At 41.5% G+C, this 17251-nt stretch overlaps 1 pseudogene; it reads left to right on the top strand.

Annotated features, from left to right (window-relative positions):
* Positions 1–16272: 16272 nt before the first annotated feature.
* Positions 16273–16662, top strand: LOC100344403 (sterol carrier protein 2 pseudogene; annotated as a pseudogene).
* The last annotated feature ends 589 nt before the right edge of the window (positions 16663–17251 follow it).

Genomic DNA, 17251 nt, shown 5'->3' with positions numbered 1-17251 from the left:
ATTTATAGGTTAAGTCATTTTTGCAGAAAACTTTACTTTGGGAATTGGGGAATAGATCCTACAGAAAATTCTATTTAAATTCTTCTGGAAAATATCTTACTAAATTCTAAATAATATTTATTTTTTCTAAGTAATATGCAAATATATAGTTTTCGGAGTTATATATAGTAAATGTATATTTTAGGTTTATATTTAGAAACTTTCTAACATTCTTACTCTTCAGTAAAACAACTAAATTCAAAATCAATTCATTATTTTTAAAATCACCTATTTAGTACCAAAATCCTATTTAAGGTATTGACTAATTATATTTGTTTCTTTTTTTTCTACTCTCTGCAAATATTATAATTGTTTTCAGGTAAGCAATAATATAGCAGATCAAACTCAAATTCTCCAAGATCATAAACCTGAAAGTAAGTGGATAAATGTTACACTTACCCTGATAATAGCAATTATTATCAATGTTCATTTGTATGACATAATGAAGTTTATAACATAGTATTTTTTTTTAAATAGTGACACTATATTTCATTGAGAAATTTCTGTGTCAAGAAAGGGATCACATAAACAAGACTAGTGTCTGCTAATACTAACTGATAGAATAAAAAAGGGAGAGAACGATCCAACATGGGAAGTGGGATACAGAGCAGACTCATAGAATGGCAGATGCCCTAAACAGCACTCTGGCCTCAGAATCAGCCCTTAAGGCATTCAGATCTGGTTGAAGAGCCCATGAGAGTATTTTAGGCATGGAAAGCCAAGAGAGTCTGGCAAAACAAAAACAAACAAAAAAAAAACACACCCAGTGAAAGATCTCTGTGAGTGAGATCCCAGTGGAAAGAATGGGCCATCAAAGAAGGAGGTACCTTTCTCTGAAGGGAGGACAGAACTTCCACTTTGACTATGACCTTGTCTAAATAAGATCAGAGTCAGCAAACTCAAAAGGCTTCCATAGCCTTGGCAACTCATGACAAGAGCCTAGGGAGATTAATGACACCATAAATAAGAGTGTCAAATTGTTAAGTCAACCACAGGAGTCACTGTGCACTTACTCCTCATGTAGGATCTCTGTCCTTAATGTGTTGTACATTGTGAAGTAATGCTATAACTAGTACTCAAACAGTATTTTGCACTTTATGTTTCTGTGTGGGTGCAAACTGTTGAAATCTTTACTTAATATATACTAAACTGATCTTCTGTATATAAAGAGAATTGAAAATGAATCTTGATGTGAATGGAATGGGAGCAGGAGTAGGAGATGGGAGGGTTGTGGGGGGAAGGAAGTTATGGGGAGGGAAAAAGCCATTGTAATCCATAAGCTGTACTTTGGAAATTTATATTTATTAAATAAAAGTTTTAAAAAAAGAACCCTGATAACTAGTTCACCTTGAATGTATTATTTAACCTCAAACAACTCTATATATCTTTAGTCATAACTATCCTTTTAAAAATGAAATATTAGGGGCCAGTGCCATGGCTCACTTGGCTAATGCGCTGCCTGCAGCCCTGGCATCCCATATGGGTGCCGGGTTCTAGTCCCAGCTGCTTCTCTTCCAGGCCAGCTCTCTGCTGTGGCCCGGGAAGGCAGTGGAGGATGGCCCAAGTGCTTGGGCCCTGCACCCCCATGGGAGACCAGGAAGAAGCACCTGGCTCCTGCTTTGGATCGGTGTAGCTCTGGCCGTGGCGGCCATTTGGGGGGTGAACCAACAGAGGGAAGACCTTTCTCTCTGTCTCTCTCTCACTGTCTAACTCTGTCAAATAAAAAAATGAAATATTAAATATTGTGTAATATCACATATCTTATAAGAAGTCTAATCACCACTGCATAATAATAGCTAGCTAGCTATTAATTTTCTGAATTTTCTGTTGTCTGATTTTTTTTATTCTCTTCAATTACTACTCAATGCATGATATCACAGGTGGGCATAAACAGTACAATTGTGATATATTCTATGAATGAGGAGTCATACTATGTCATCAAGAAATGACTGCATCCAGTAGCAGAGAGAAATTTGTGGTCAAAGAGCATGGAGTTGAAGAGCCAATTTATGTACATACATAAATACATGCATACATGGCATCAGCAGGAAGGAGGAAATCATCCCTGTCTGTTGGGCAACAAGTAAATGTTTTGAAGAAAAATGTTTACTTTGAGAAGGCCATTTCCATTTTCAAAGGGGATGGATGAATAGTGTGTCTTTACCCCAGATTCAGGAAGCATCTTCTTTTTAAAAATTTTTTACTCATTTGAGAGAGAGAGAGAATCTTCCATCTGCTGGTTCACTCCCTAGATGGCTGCAAGGACTAGGGCTGGGCCAGACTGAAGCAAGAAGCCAGGAGCCAGAAGCTTCATCTGGGTCTCCCTCATGGGTACAGGGGCCTAAGCACTTGGGCCATCCTCTACTGCTATCCCAGGTGCATTAGCATGGAGCTGGATCAGCTGAGACTCAAATCTGCTCCTGTATGTGATGCCAGGACATAGCGCTGAGAGCATCTTAAAAGCCATCCTCACTTGCACTGAAGACCCAGCGTCACTGAAGCAAGAAGCAGAGAGGCTTAGTACCGAGTAGTTATGCATTCATCCTTTGTGACTCCTCTTCAATGAGTTGTAGAAATGTAAATAAATAATGGATTTGGACATTTGGGAGTTTGCAATTCTGAGCAAATTGATTTGAGGTTTTTGGGTGTTTAGATACATACACGTGAATGTCAGTTCCGGTTGATCTCTCCAACTTCTGATCTCTCCAGAACTAAACACCGAGGTTCTGAGCTCCATTGCAAGCACACAGAAAAGAGGTCATCAAAATCCAGATTGCTCTGATCCCAGATATCCAGCATATTTTCATATTCCCACATTCACCCATTGAGCAATTATTCAATTTAGAAGAAGAGGAAGGAGGAGAGCAGTACAGGCAGGGCTAAAATGTAAGCAATGGTTCTAACACCAGTATTTTTTGGATACACTGACTTTTTATAAATGCAGCTCACAGAATCCTGTACTATTCCTGTTCCAAGGAAGCATAAAGCATTGCAGGAACATTTGGAGGTTGAGAAAAAAAATTGTTTAAATTAGGTAACTTCATTAAAAAGGCATAGTTTGCCTGAAGCTGTGTTAAATTATAAGGCTTGACGGAAGTTCATGAATCCATATATTCTAGGTCAGGTGCATATTTCAGTACCTGCTACATATTTTATTCTGCCTGTTTATAAAAATAAGAAAATGTCAAATAAGCCATTTGAAAGGCTCTCAATGTCTTGCAAAAGTAAACTTAACATTCTTTCGAGGGAAGATATAATGTAGAAAAGTCTTTCTGAAATACCTTAGAGTGGTTTGATGATCACGGATAGCTTGGAACCCTGGCATGGCTCTGATTTACAACCTAATAACTTTATTTTCTAGAAATAAAGTGTAGTTCTTATTTAAAGCCAGAAATGCTCCCATTTTCTCTGAATACCAGTAATAATTTAAATTCATGACTTCTGTATTATTCATGCAGTTCAATTTAATAAGAACAGTGTTTCTTGTGCTCAATGTTTATGAAGGGTATGTCTTGAGGGTATACTGAGCTTTATAACAAACAGAGGCTGGAAGTAACTACCCAGTGTGCTACCTTTGCGAATCAGAATCAGAAATATATTACATGTTTTTGGTAACCTGAGTGCAAAATAAAACAAGAATATATATTTTCTTGAAACTGTAGAAACTAAAAAAAAACATTTAAGAAGACAAAATTTTAAAAGCAAATGTATAAAAAGTTATTGGTTGTTTCACAAAAGGAGTTCGCTGTTTATACCAGTAGTCATGTTTTAGAAATTGAGGTACATTGGCAGTGATTTCATTGACCCAGACACTGATTTGTTACTCAGAAAGAAACAATGTTTCAGAAAATATTACTATCAGCTGGAAAAATTAAAGCTTCTATAAATATATTGTGTATAAACATGTTTCTATAAACCTGTTGTGAATCAATATGTTTTCAGTAGGAAAGTATAACACCTTGAGCATGCAACGTAAGTGCTGTTTTTTAGTTTAAAACTAGACAGGTGTACACAGAATAGGAGATATGCACAGAGGTATTACACATCTATTTCATAAAACAGGAAACTTTATGAAACTATGTTTTCAGCACTAATGATGATGGGGATTGTTGTTTTCATGAATTTTGTTTTTATATTGATCTTTCAGACAGATAAAATATGCCTGTATTATCAAATATCTCATTAAAAACATAAAATTTTCACAGCTTCGATAATGTGTCCCTCACTTAATTATTAAAGAAATTAGTGAAGTGTCTTTGACAGAACATGATCCTAAAACTGTTATGGGCAGGTTAAATTTGTTTGGAATGTGCTAGTCACTATTTTTGAAAGAAGCTGTTAATGATCTAAGTAGAAAGTTTAAAGCTATTTTTAGGGCCAGTGCTGCAGCTTACTTGGCTAATCCTCTGCCTGCGGCGCCGGTGCCCCAACCGAGACTAGAACCCGGTTCTGTCCTGGTTGCTCCTCTTCCAGTCTAGCTCTCTGCTGTGGCCTGGGAAGGCAGTGGAGGATGGCCCAAGTCTTTGGGCCCTGTACCTGCATGGGAGACCAGGAGGAAGCACCTGGCTCCTGGCTTTGGATCGGCACAGTGCACCGGCCGTAGCGGCCATTTGTGGGGTGAACCAATGGAAGGAAGACCTTTCTCTCTGTCTCTCTTTCACTGTCTAATTCTGCATGTCAAAAAAAAAGCTATTTTTAGAAATTATTTGAAAACTTTTTAGATATTCTCAACTACATTAATACATCAAAAATATTTGCTTGTTTAGAATTATATTCTGTTGAATGTCTCTAAGGAGTAATTATGTGAAGCATTTCTTGTAATTTCCAAAGGCTGTGAATTCTATCAATAATACACTTTGTTGTCTAGCAACCTACATTCAGATCTCAATGATTTTCATTTTTATTCAATGAATTTGTTCAAGTTATTGCAATTTTTAAAAATCGGTATCATCCAGGCTGCCGTTGTGGTGTAGGGGGTAAAGCCTCCACCTGCAGCGTCAGCATCCCATATGGGTGCTGGTTCAAGTCCTGGCTGCTCCTCTTCTGATCCAGCTCTCTGCTATGACCTGGGAAAGCAGTGGAAGATGGCCCAGGTCCTTGGGCCTCTGCATCCACATGGGAGACCCAGAAGAAGCTCCTGGCTCCTGGTTTCAGATCAGCGCAGCTCTGGCCAGGAGTGAACCATCAGATGGAAAACCTCTCTCTCTCTCTCTCTCTCTCTCTGCCTCTGCCTCTCTGAAACTTTAATTCTGCCTTTCAAATAAATAAAGTCTTTTAAAAAATATGTATCTTCCTCCATAAAAGAAGGATAATAATTCAAAATATGCAACAAAACATTTTCAGCATAGGATAAATGATATAACCTACTTAAGGTCTTGATTCACAATTGCTGCTCAGAAACACAACTTAAACTGTCATTAGCCTTCTTTCACTTATTTTTTTCAAGTTTAAAAAGAGGATTGTATTAGCACAACATGTAACTGTCCCAGAACTCTGTATGTAAAAGATATATGAAAGTAGACCCACCATGGGACAGTCAGAATACAAACACCCAGAGAAGAGTTTCAAGGAGTATGGATTTTCCATCGAGCGTTGTTTCTCCTGTAGGTTTGTGGTGCGGCCAGGCCTAACTCATAGACCAGCCTGGAACCTAACTGGGTGGGAAGGCACTCCACTCAATGCAAGGAACACTGCTTCCCTTCAGAAACACATGGAACTTCTGCTACCATGTAATTAACCATGAAACAAAAACACCTTAATAGTTTTAAAATAAAGGAAATGATACAAAGTATAAGCCTAGACTACCATAGCATCAAACTGGAAATCAGTAACAGAAAGATACCTTAAAAACCCTTGCTATTTCATAAATGAACAACAAACTCCCTTCTTTGCTGGAGAATCATGAGGGGAATTAGTAAATATATCATATAGAGGTAAACAATATAATATAAAAATGTATGGCATTTTAATAAAGCAGTGATCTAGAAGAAATTTCTAATCTGAAACAGTTATGTTAGAAAAGAAGCAAGGTCTCAAATCAATTATCTAAATTCTATTTTCACACATTGGAATAAGGGAGGCAAATGAACTGGGAGTGGAACAGCTAAAGGACTAGAAAAGCAAACAAGTGTACCTGACATTCCCCTCTGCCCAACTTTATTCACTTAGCTGGACTTACCTGCTGCATGCAATGTTTCCATGGTGATGATGTGACACGGAAGTTCACAAATATCCCTAGATATCTTCAAGCCAGAGTGGTTCTGTCTTCTTTGATCACCTGGAATTGAGGAATCACAGCTATTGAGTGTGGGTCTTCTGTATTTTTCAGAATTCTCCAGAGAAACACAACCAACAGCATTAGATGGACAGACAGATGCATACTAGGGATTTGGCTCACCCAGTTGAGAAGGCAGATAAGGGAGTGCAGAATGATGTCCTAGCCTCCTTAACCTGCCCTTTGTTCTATTCAGGCCAGCAATGGATTGGATAAGACCCACTGGGGGTACCTGAGCAAAGAGAGTCTACTGTTTTCAGGCTACGTATTTAAATATTAACTGTTGGGGTCTTAAGCCTGAGGCTGGCCCCTGACTAGCAGGGGACAGAACAAGCACTCCCAGACAAGGTGAACGGGAGAGGTGAAGTGAACGGGTCAAGCACACTGCAGCAAGCACCCCTCAGTTCTGTCGAAGCAGGAACTACTTTATTGAGGAAGTGTATAGGCTTAAAAGACTTACAAAAGACATGCGCAGTAGGGGAGCCAATTAGCGAAAAGGTCATGCAGGCGTGGGTGGACCACACACAGGGGCATCTTAAGCAAAGTACAGGGATCATGCACTGTCCATGTGTCCAGAACTAAAGCGGACCTATCCCTGCTGGTGGTCTGATCTTAGGTAGCTTAACCGCAGCAGCTGCAGACACACCCCTTGAACATCTGCCAGGCGCCATATTGTAATGGAGGTTTTAGGCAATGCTCAACATTAATCTCATTTAGAAACACTCTCACAGACACACTCAGAATAATGTTTAACCAATTATCTGGGTACCCTGTATCTGGTGAATTGAGTTTCACAGATAAATAAAAATGACTTTAAAATAGTAATTAAAACTTATCATTATAGAATTTATTTTATATTTTAATAAAATCTTCCAAAAATACCTAATACATAACTCAGATTTCTCACCTAGTTCACATAAAATACTATAATTTACCATCTGCCCACAATTTTTCAGTATAGACACGCATCCACATGTATTTCCAGACAACTCAGAGGTATCATTATCAGCATTTTTATATTTCTTGTTTTAGTTAGAGAGATATGAGTATAGTGAGGCTCTGTAGCATAATTTATTTATTTAAAATGACCCTGATGTAAATTTATTTTCTAGTAATATATACTCCCATAAAAAAATAGCAGAGTAGTTCATTCTGTCACCTCCTCTTCTTTCTTCCTATGCTGCAGGCTGCATATCATAGGTGTGTCCTATTAAAATCATCTTCGTCCTGGAATATTGATTCTCTTAAAGACTCCTTGCCCAAATTCTACATGAAAATATTTCTTACTTTCTGTTATTCATTGTTAATGGTATTTTTCCTTAATCCAATTCAAAAAAGCCTAACCATTGCTAGACACAATTGTTTTTAACTACCATGCCTGCCTGCTGCTACCCGATTTAATTTAGGTACCATTTTTTTCCCTGATAGCTTTGTTGTTTAAATATTTATTTATTTATTTGAAAGAGTTACACAGAGAAGGAGAGACAGAGAGAGGTCGATAGGTCTTCCATTTGCTGGTTCACTCCCCAATTGGATGCGACGGCCAGAGCTGCGCCAATCTGAGGTCAGGAGCCAGGAGCTTCTTCTGGGTCTCCCATGCAGGTGCAGAAGCCCAAGGACTTGGGCCATCTTCTGCTTTCCCAGGCCATAGCAGAGAGCTGGATGGGAAGTGGAGCAGCCAGGTCTCAAACAAGAGCCCTATGAGATGCCAGCAGTGCAGGCGGTGGCTTTACCTGCTTCACCACAGTGCTGGCCCCATCTGATATATTTTCATTTTTTCCTTCCTTATCTATTTTTGTCAATAAAAACTTTATATTTCTATCATATTTTAGAGCATACTTTAAATTTTCAATTAGCAAACATTAAGTATTGCATTAAAATGACTTCCAAGTATGAGCACTCACAAACCTGTGGTGTATATCTATAACTTTTGGAGATTGGCATGCCTAAATTCTTTCCAAATATTTATTCATTTATTTAACAAATATGTATTGATATTCTACTATGAACAAAAGACAGTGCTGGAGGCTTGTCTCCATAGTAGAGAGTGAGATAGAAATATTTGTCCTTAATGAAATTGTGGCCGAGGAATACAGTGCTAGTGCTGATACTACACAATCAATTACTTGCACTATTATTATTTGGACTTAAGCGAAGTTCAGTGCTGAGCAAGTGTAGAGGATTAGCCCTGATCATTGCAACAGGTGTTACTAATGCCATCTTCAAGGAGAGGCCGAGTCTCTCTGAGCTGCAATTAAAGAGTAAGAGTGATCAGAGTGGAGAGGAGAGGAAAAGGCATCTATTCCAGCCAGGGGAAGCAATGTGAGATGCCCTGCTGTGAAAGAGCTTGAGGGACTTGAAAAGCCAGTAGGTCAGTAAGGCAAAGGCAAGGAAACTGAGAGATGCTGGTGAGGTCAGTACAGCAGCCCATGCAGGGCTTGGCAGGCTTGATTATGGTTTTGGATTTTCTCTTCAGAACAAAATAATGTCTAGGAGGGGCATATTCAGATCATGCTTTCAATTTAATTCAGGGTACACTTCTATAACGCAGATAATAACATGTTAAACAGAATTGAATAGTGTTCATTCTATTTGCAGAATATTAAATGATCAATGAATTACGGTTATTACTATTAATTTACGGTTATTACTTAATATGTCTTTTCATATACATTATTATTAAATCTCATTACTGTCTTGAAAGTAAGTGTTACAGGGGTTGGCACTGCAGCACAGCAATTAGGCTGTAGCTTGTGTTGCTGGCATCCCATGCCAATCCTGGTTTGAGACTCTGCTGCTCCAGTTCTGATCCAGCTTTCTTTCAATGCTCCGGGGAAGGTAGTGGATGACGGCCCAAGTGTGTGACCCCCTGACACCCATGAGGGAGATCTGAATGATATTCCCAGCTCCTGGCTTCAGCCTGATCCAGCCATTTAAGGAATGAATTAAGCAGATGGAATCTCCTCTCTCTCTCTCTCTCTCTCTCTCTCTCTCTCTCTCTCTTTCGCTTTCTCTCTCTCTCTTTCACTCTGTTGCTCTGCCCTTAAAATAAAAAATAAATGAATAAAAGTAATATGAAAATGCAGGCATGCTGATATATTACCCATGGGCATGGTCAAATGCTAGTGCAAAGTCTTGAACAATCGGGATCCAGCAGGCAGGACACCTCCCTACCCATGGTCACCCTCTGTCCCCCATACGGTCTTGGCACAGACTGTTCCTTGCTTCATTAGGACCCAGATGATGCCATTCAACTAAACAAGCCTTCCTGACTTCTGAGTAAATTAAATCTTGACTTATTCTACAGTAATTCTATGTACACATTTCATTATGCTAGCGTTATGCCCTCAAGTTTTATTTGTTCACTTACCTGGCTTCTTTACTTGGCTAGGAGGTTTTTGTGACTATCATCCTAACTCTGCATCTATACATCCCCCTTACCACACTGTGCCGGCCTGCGGCACAATGAACTGGGTTTCCTGAAACAGAGAGTGGGAATGCGGGGACAAGGACGCAAAGAATGGAGCCAAGACAAGTCCTGATCAAGGCTCGTTTATTGAATAAATCCAGTAGTATTTAAACAGGACCAGTTGTTTACAAGAAGGAGCACAAAAGATTTACATATCAAAAAGGCTCTTAAGGTTACAATAAAACACTTAGGTGATAAATGCAGGTTACAGGTGTGACTGATTATTTGTATCATCTCTTGTGAAAGGTTTAGGTTCCTCCTGCCTCTTCCCGGGAATCTCCCCTAGCCTAACTGTCTGTGCCGGGAAGTCTCCATTCATATGTTTAAGTGTAAACAAAGGGAGTGACTACCTGTGGCTGCCCACACCACACCAGCAGTAAACAGCTGCCTAATAAATGTTCATTGAATTATATTCAAATAACCATAATGCTTATAACACTGAAAATACTGGGAAAACAATTACAATTTTTTAACAGGAGTAACTCAAACTAAATACTTGAGCAGAAGAAACAGATTAAAGGACCATGCATAGGTTTTCCGTTGCCTCTGCCTAGGAGGGACCAACAGCTGTTGTCGCATTTCATTACCTAGCGTTAATCATGTCAGACCACCCACACCCCAGGAGCCAAGATATACAAACTTCCATGTGTCCAGAAAGATGGACAACCAGATCATCCGTGTGACTCGTAAGCCCTGCACAGCTTTTAATCGTGCCTTTTGTTGTTATTGTTTGATGTATTTTTTTTTTTTTTTTTTGGACAGGCAGAGTGGATAGTGAGAGAGAGTGACAGAGAGAAAGGTCTTCCTTTGCCGTTGGTTCACCCTCCAATGGCCGCTGCGGCTGGCACGCTGCGGCCGGCGCACCGCGCTGATCCGATGGCAGGAGCCAGGAGCCAGGTGCTTTTCCTGGTCTCCCATGGGGTGCAGGGCCCAAGCACTTGGGCCATCTTCCACTGCACTCCCTGGCCACAGCAGAGAGCTGGCCTGGAAGAGGAGCAACCGGGACAGAATCTGGTGCCTCAACTGGGACTAGAACCTGGTGTGCCGGCGCTGCTAGGTGGAGGATTAGCCTGTTGAGCCGCGGTGCCGGTGGTTTGATGTATTTTTAAAAAAATACTTAACTGTTTGAGATGAAGAGTAACAGGGAGAGAAACAGTGCAAGAGAGATCTTCTACTTGCTAGTTCACTCCCCGAAAGGAGTCCAAAACCTAAGTCTGGGTTAGCCTGAAGCCAAGAGCCAGGAACTCCCTCTTGGTCTCCCACATTGGCAGCAGGGGCCAAACCATTTGGCCCTTAATCTCTTGCTTTCCTGGATGCATTGTCAGAGATCTGGGTGAAGCAGAGTAACCAGAACTCAAACTGGAGCTGTGGTACGAGATGCAAGTGTTGAAAGATGCACATTTATGCACTGTGTCTGTTTGCTTTTCCTGATTTAACCTTAAGTTAAAGCTTGTCTCTCTTTATAGATAGTACATCAGTGTCGGAGACTGCTGTTTTTAAGATTATAATGAATCCCTTTTGAGAAATATTTTTTTCTGAATGTTTTAGTTATTTTTTTCATTTTAAAATTTTCAGTAAGATATGACTTCTGAGCGGATTTGACCTAAATTTTTATTTCATTTACTAAATATATAAATATATATTTTATTTATTTCTTTTGCCAGTATTAATTTTTATATTTGTTTTCAATATTTAATTATTTTGAGAGTCAGAGACAGACACAGATCTCCTGTCAGTTCACTTCCAAAATCCCCACCAAAGTTAGGACTGGCCAAAGCAAGGTACCAGAAACTCAACCCAGGTCTCACATGTGGCTGGCAGACACGGCTTCCTCCCAGGGCACCCACTGACAAGCAGTTGGAATTGAGAACAGAACCAGTATCTGAACTCAAGCACTATTGTATGATTTGCAGGTATCTCAAGTGGCGTGCCAGCTTCTATATTTTATCTTTCTTTTTTTATATATAATTTATTTGACAGGTAGAGTTATAGACAGTGAGAGAGAGAGAGAGAGAGAGAAAGAAAGGTCTTCCTTTTTCATTGGTTCGCCCCCCAAATAGCTGCCACTGCCGGCATGCTGGGCCAATCCGAAGGCAGGAGCCAGGTGCTTCTCCTGTTCTCCCACGCGGGTGCAGGCGCCCAAGCACTTGGGCCATCCTCCACTGCACTCCTGGGCCACAACAGAGAGCTGGACTGGAAGAGGAGCAACTGGGACTAGAACCCGTTGCCCATATGGGATGCTGGCGCCGCAGGCGAAGGATTAACCAAGTAAGCCACGGCACCGGCCCTCTATATTTTATCTTTCAAAAAGCATTTCTCACTTTCTTTGGTTTTATGCATCTGATGGACAGAATATGTATTCTCTGTCTCTTTCCCATGCTCCTGTTGTTTTAGAATGGTGGGCTATATTTCTACTCCTTACAACAGTTATCTACATGGTTCATGTACATTCTAATTTTTGTGCACAATCTGAAGGGTCGTGACATCATTATTTCTCTTCTTTAAAACATCTGGAACATCCTCCTTTTACTCCCTGAACAATTTTTCTTGCTATTGATTCGAATCCTAATTTTACCATATTGTTTCCACACTCTGATTAGCTATCTTAATGTCTCACGGATCAGTCACTATTTGAATTTGCCAATTTTTGTTATACTTTTTGTATGGTAGTACCTTATGTCTGGGCCCAGTTTTCTCTTCGTTGAAATATGGTTTTGACACAGCGGAGTGTGCGGGTGTTGGTGTCGGTGCCGGTGCCGGTGGTGGGGTGGTGGGGTGGTGGGCTGGCGGCTGGCGGCTGGGATCTGCTCGCGCCGGTTTAGGCCAGTCCTCCCTGGCTCTGGTCCAGTCCTTGATTGACAGCCAGGCACTTGCTTATCACAGCGCAGGGGCAGCCACAGCAGTCGCTCACCTCGCTGAGACTGATGAGCTGGCGCAAAAAGGCGTCGGGGAAGAAGAAAGGCACGGGAGGGCTAAGTTTGGGCGCCTTGGAGGGGGCCAATTTAAACGACCCCCCAACCCACGGTCTGGTTCTCTGGGCTGAGGTCCGCCCAAGGCTATTGCCCGGAGGGATGAGGGAGGTGAGTGTGGAGACAGAAGCCAGTCACCACGGTGCTGCGGGTGAGTGTCCGCATAGAAGGGCACAGAAGACTGGATTTCTGTTTTATCCAGAGGCAGTGATGAGCGTGGAGCCGGAATGCAGAGGATGATTCTGAAGGTTTCAGCGCTTCATTCAGGAAGGTGCGAGTATGCATTCGGCTTCCCGCTTCCACGGACTCACCCCAGGCGGGCACAGAAGACGACTTTCTGTTGCCGGCTCTTACCTCAGGCCCAATCAGCGTGAGTGCTAGAATCGAGAGGAAGGGCTGCTCCCCAGATGAATCTTTTCCCACGTTTGCTGAGGCTGAGAACGCCTCTTCCCGTAGGCAGTCATTTACCAAACTCAGGCCCTCTCTGCCGAAGCTGACATGAAGGAAGTAAACCAGCTTGTTGCCAGCTTGCGTGGGGAACCCTCATCATCTGGATAGGCGGAGACACCAATGCCGATGGCCACCAGGTCCACGGTTCTCCCTCTTCCTCCACTGTAGTATAATTCCTGTGGAATATTCTCTAACGCTACATGTGGATGTTCCTGGAGCTTTGGCCTTATTTCCTAATCTGCCACTTGTCGTCGGTACCATTCCTCTGCCTCCATTTGGTAGCAGAACCTCAAGTGTCGCACGAGTATGAACTGGCTTGTCTTATCCCTTCCTGAAGGGCCTGGCGCACCCCCCCCCCCCCACCAGCTACCCAGAGGTGGTGGCAGAAGAACAAAGGAGAAACAGTCTTTGGTTTGTTCATTTGGTTGGCTTTTTGGAGAGGGAAATTTGGAAACTGGACATACACGAAAGTGATAACCAACCCACATTCCCTGTTTATCATGACATAAAAGAAGAAACTAGAAGAGCTTAGACTACAGAAAGGCAGTAGGGCAGGCTCCAGCAAAGAGTTAAGGGCTTTGCTCAGGAGAGGAGGGCAAGTGCATTAATTTTCATATAGTTACTTAATTACCTGCAAAATACATATTTTTGACATCATTTTGTTGAAGCAAGTATTTTAGTGAGCAGGAATATATATATTTGTCCCTGAGATTCAGTGCAAGACCCATGAACCCCAACACTGGGCTGATCCCAATGGCTGTTGTCCCCAGGCTAGTGCTTGTAGGTGGAGCCCTTGGAACTGCTCCAATGTAAGATCCAGGGTCTCATATTTCTATTTCTAGCAATAGGCTGTTTGTGGTGATCTAAAGCCACAGACACAGCATGGCAGCAGGCAGCCCACAGCAAAGTTAGCGTTGGTCCTGTGCTAGTTTTGGTGGGCTTGATCCCAAACAGTATAAAATATTCATTTTTATTTCAGGTTCTACCATCAGTTAGGAAATACAGTTTATTAGAGAAATCCTTGCAGTATTGAAAACAATTCCTTCTGGTATCTGAACAGTAAAACATGAATTTAAAAATGTTCTCAGTAACAAAGATTGATTAAAATTCAATCTACAAGCAAAATTCAAATCATGTTCATAATGCCCTTTATAAAAAGCCCTAAGTCCATCAAGGTGGTCCTTGTCATCTGTTCATTGAAGAAATGACTCAAAGCCAAAAGACTTGAATTCGGCTCCCCCAAGAAAGGCTAACTTTAGATAGAGCCTTGGAAATAAATCTGGGTGTCGCCATTGGCACATTCTTAACACCTTAGTTACCAAGAATAAAAAGGACACAAAGCCAGTAAAATACAGGAGATTAAATTGTCCACATACAACCAGCCTGACTTAAAAGTGAGGCTCAGGGGCCGGCGCCCTGGCACACTAGGTTAATCTTCTGCCTGTGGTGCCGGCATCCCACGTGGACACCAGTTCTAGTCTTGGTTGCTCCTCTTCCAGTCCAGCTCTCTGCTGTGGCCTGGGATAGCAGTGGAGGATGGCCCGGATGCTCAGGGCCCCTGCACCCTCATGGGAGACCAGGAGGAAGCACCTGGCTCCTGGCTTCGGATCAGCGCAGCTCCGGCCGTTGCAGCACTTAGGGAAGTGAAACAGCAGAAGAAATACCTTTCTCTCTGTCTCTCTCTCTCACTGCCTGTAACTCTATTTGTCAAATAAGTGAATAAAATCTTAAAAAAAAAAAAAAAAAAAAAAAGTGAGGCTCTCCAAGCTGCATAATGGCCTTATTTTTCCTAAGCATCTACTGGTAAGGTTTGCTCTTCAAATGTAGGTGGAAAAGAAAAAGAAAAAGAAAGATATACCCAGAGTGTGAAATCAACAGCAGGTGAACTGAGGGGCCGCCCATGGGAAACAAGTGTAACTGATATCCAGCTGAGGACCATTCCTCATCTTCAGGGCAAGCACGCGTGCAGAGTTGGCCGGAGGAATTCACAGTCGGTATAATCTGTGACCGCTGGTGCGTGCTCTTCCTGTTTCTGGATAGAAAGGTAACTGTGGTCTCTCTAATCCTACTTCTGTTATGCCATCCTCTGTCTTTGACTTTGGAAACTCAAATACAGATAAACATAGTCACGTGATCTGTTCTTATTTCTCAGGACGGGATGGAAGTATGCAGGTCTTGGTTGACTTTGGACAGAAAATGCTACTGTTTGTATCCCAAGGAGCATTGATTTCAACACAGGAAATGAGAGAGTTAAAGTCAGATAAGTAATTGCTAGAAGTTACAAAAATGATATTGTAGTCAGTGATCTAAGTTGTCTACAAGCCTCAAATGGAAATTTGCAGAAGCTCCAAGATGTCATCAACAGGCTCAGGGAAACCTGTGGATCCCAGGGGCCTGAAGCAGCAAGCTGGCTAGTTTACAGACATTTGTTTTTGAAGTGGTCGTAAACGCAGAAACTGCCATTTGGCCACATTCCCTGCACCCCTCATCCATCAGGAAATAATGGCTTACTTTTGTGTGTGTGTCCTTTCAGTTCTCTGGTGAAAACTTCCTAGGATTTTGATACAGAACCACACTGCTAAGGGATCCTTCAAAGACGCAGTGAGAATGTAAGGGGTAAATGGGACACAGCGCTGACGACAGACAATCTGCTAAACAGGAAGAAGAATCCAAGATGATTATTTTGGAATGAGCTGCTAGTTTGAATTCTTAGCTTTGACATTTATATATATCAGCCTGAAACAAGTCGTCTATTTAATATAAATAGAAACCATTAGTGTGATATATTTTGATATGCAGATATTTTATTTTGACATAAAACCATTCCACAATTTGTTATCAAGGACAGCAGATGGGAGTCCAAAAAGTGGTGAAAATTGCATGAGAGAAAAAAAAAAGTTGCATGTGAATGTAGCTAAAAAGTCACAATCTTTTGGGTTTATAAGTTTGAGTGAAATCTTGGTGTTTGCCAAATAGCTGGTTGATTCATACAATTTTAAAATAGCTTACAGGAAGTGGTTTCTGGGCAGCCTAACCTAGGCCTCGGAGGAGCTCTTGTCACACTCGACAAGATGGGTTTTCCCGAGGCTGCCAGTTCGTTCAGAACCCAACAGATTGAGGCTGCACCAGCCAGCTCCGCAGGTGATGCATTTAAGGCAAATCTTGTCTTCAAGAAGACTGAGAAGCTGAAGAGGAAGGAGAACAGTACGGAAGAAAATCGGTGGTATCTTTGCCTCCAAGCTGAAGGATGGCCCTGAGGGTAGGAAGCCACCTGGGTGGTGGATGTGACAAACAGCAAAGATTCAGAGCATCAGAACTTAGATAAGACAGCTGACTTCGCCCTCTCCATGGCTGACTCGGCCTCACTGGCGTCAATGACTCCTAACAGGAACCCTCAGTTGGTCATCTTTCGAAGCCAATTGAAAATCACTGGCAACCTGGGTCTGGAAATGAAGGCATAAAAGCCTCAGCTTCAGGCAGGCAAGACTAAGCTGTGAAGAACTCCCCTTGGCGCCTTCTGGAAATCCAGATGGGTATCCATGTATTTCATTGTCAGAACTCACGTTCAAACTGCACGTTGGCAAATAGCCTGGAATAGAGCTTGCAAATGGGTGTGACCAATCCTGTTTTCCCTCAGTGTTGGGTCAGCAGGCCCCATAGGGTACTGCTGCTTTGCTGAATGGCAAACAACTGTGCTTTGCAAAGTTAATATGGTAACTATGGTTTGAGGTAAGATTGAGTTTCAGAATAAGAAAGTCAAAATCCAAAACTATGTAAACAAAAGCTCTTAGTTTACTTGAAAATTACATTTATGGTTTATTCTGCTGAAGCGTCAATGTAAAAGGTTGTCTTGGAAGAACGAGGGAAGGTACGATATGAATAGTTGGACAGTAATGAGTGCTCGGCACTTGATCAGTTTCTCTTTCATAGCTCTTAAAACTCTATACTAGGATAAAAAAATAAATTTTGCATCATGTTGACAATATATTTTCTTTCTGGATCAAAATACAAGATATACAATCAGAGTGTAGGGGAAAAATCTGTAGCTGA

The sequence above is a fragment of the Oryctolagus cuniculus genome, chromosome 9 (genome assembly GCF_964237555.1).
Source record: "Oryctolagus cuniculus chromosome 9, mOryCun1.1, whole genome shotgun sequence".
NCBI classification, from domain to species: domain Eukaryota; kingdom Metazoa; phylum Chordata; class Mammalia; order Lagomorpha; family Leporidae; genus Oryctolagus; species Oryctolagus cuniculus.
Note: the sequence above shows the minus strand (reverse complement) of the source record. Positions and strands in the feature narration are given on the sequence as shown.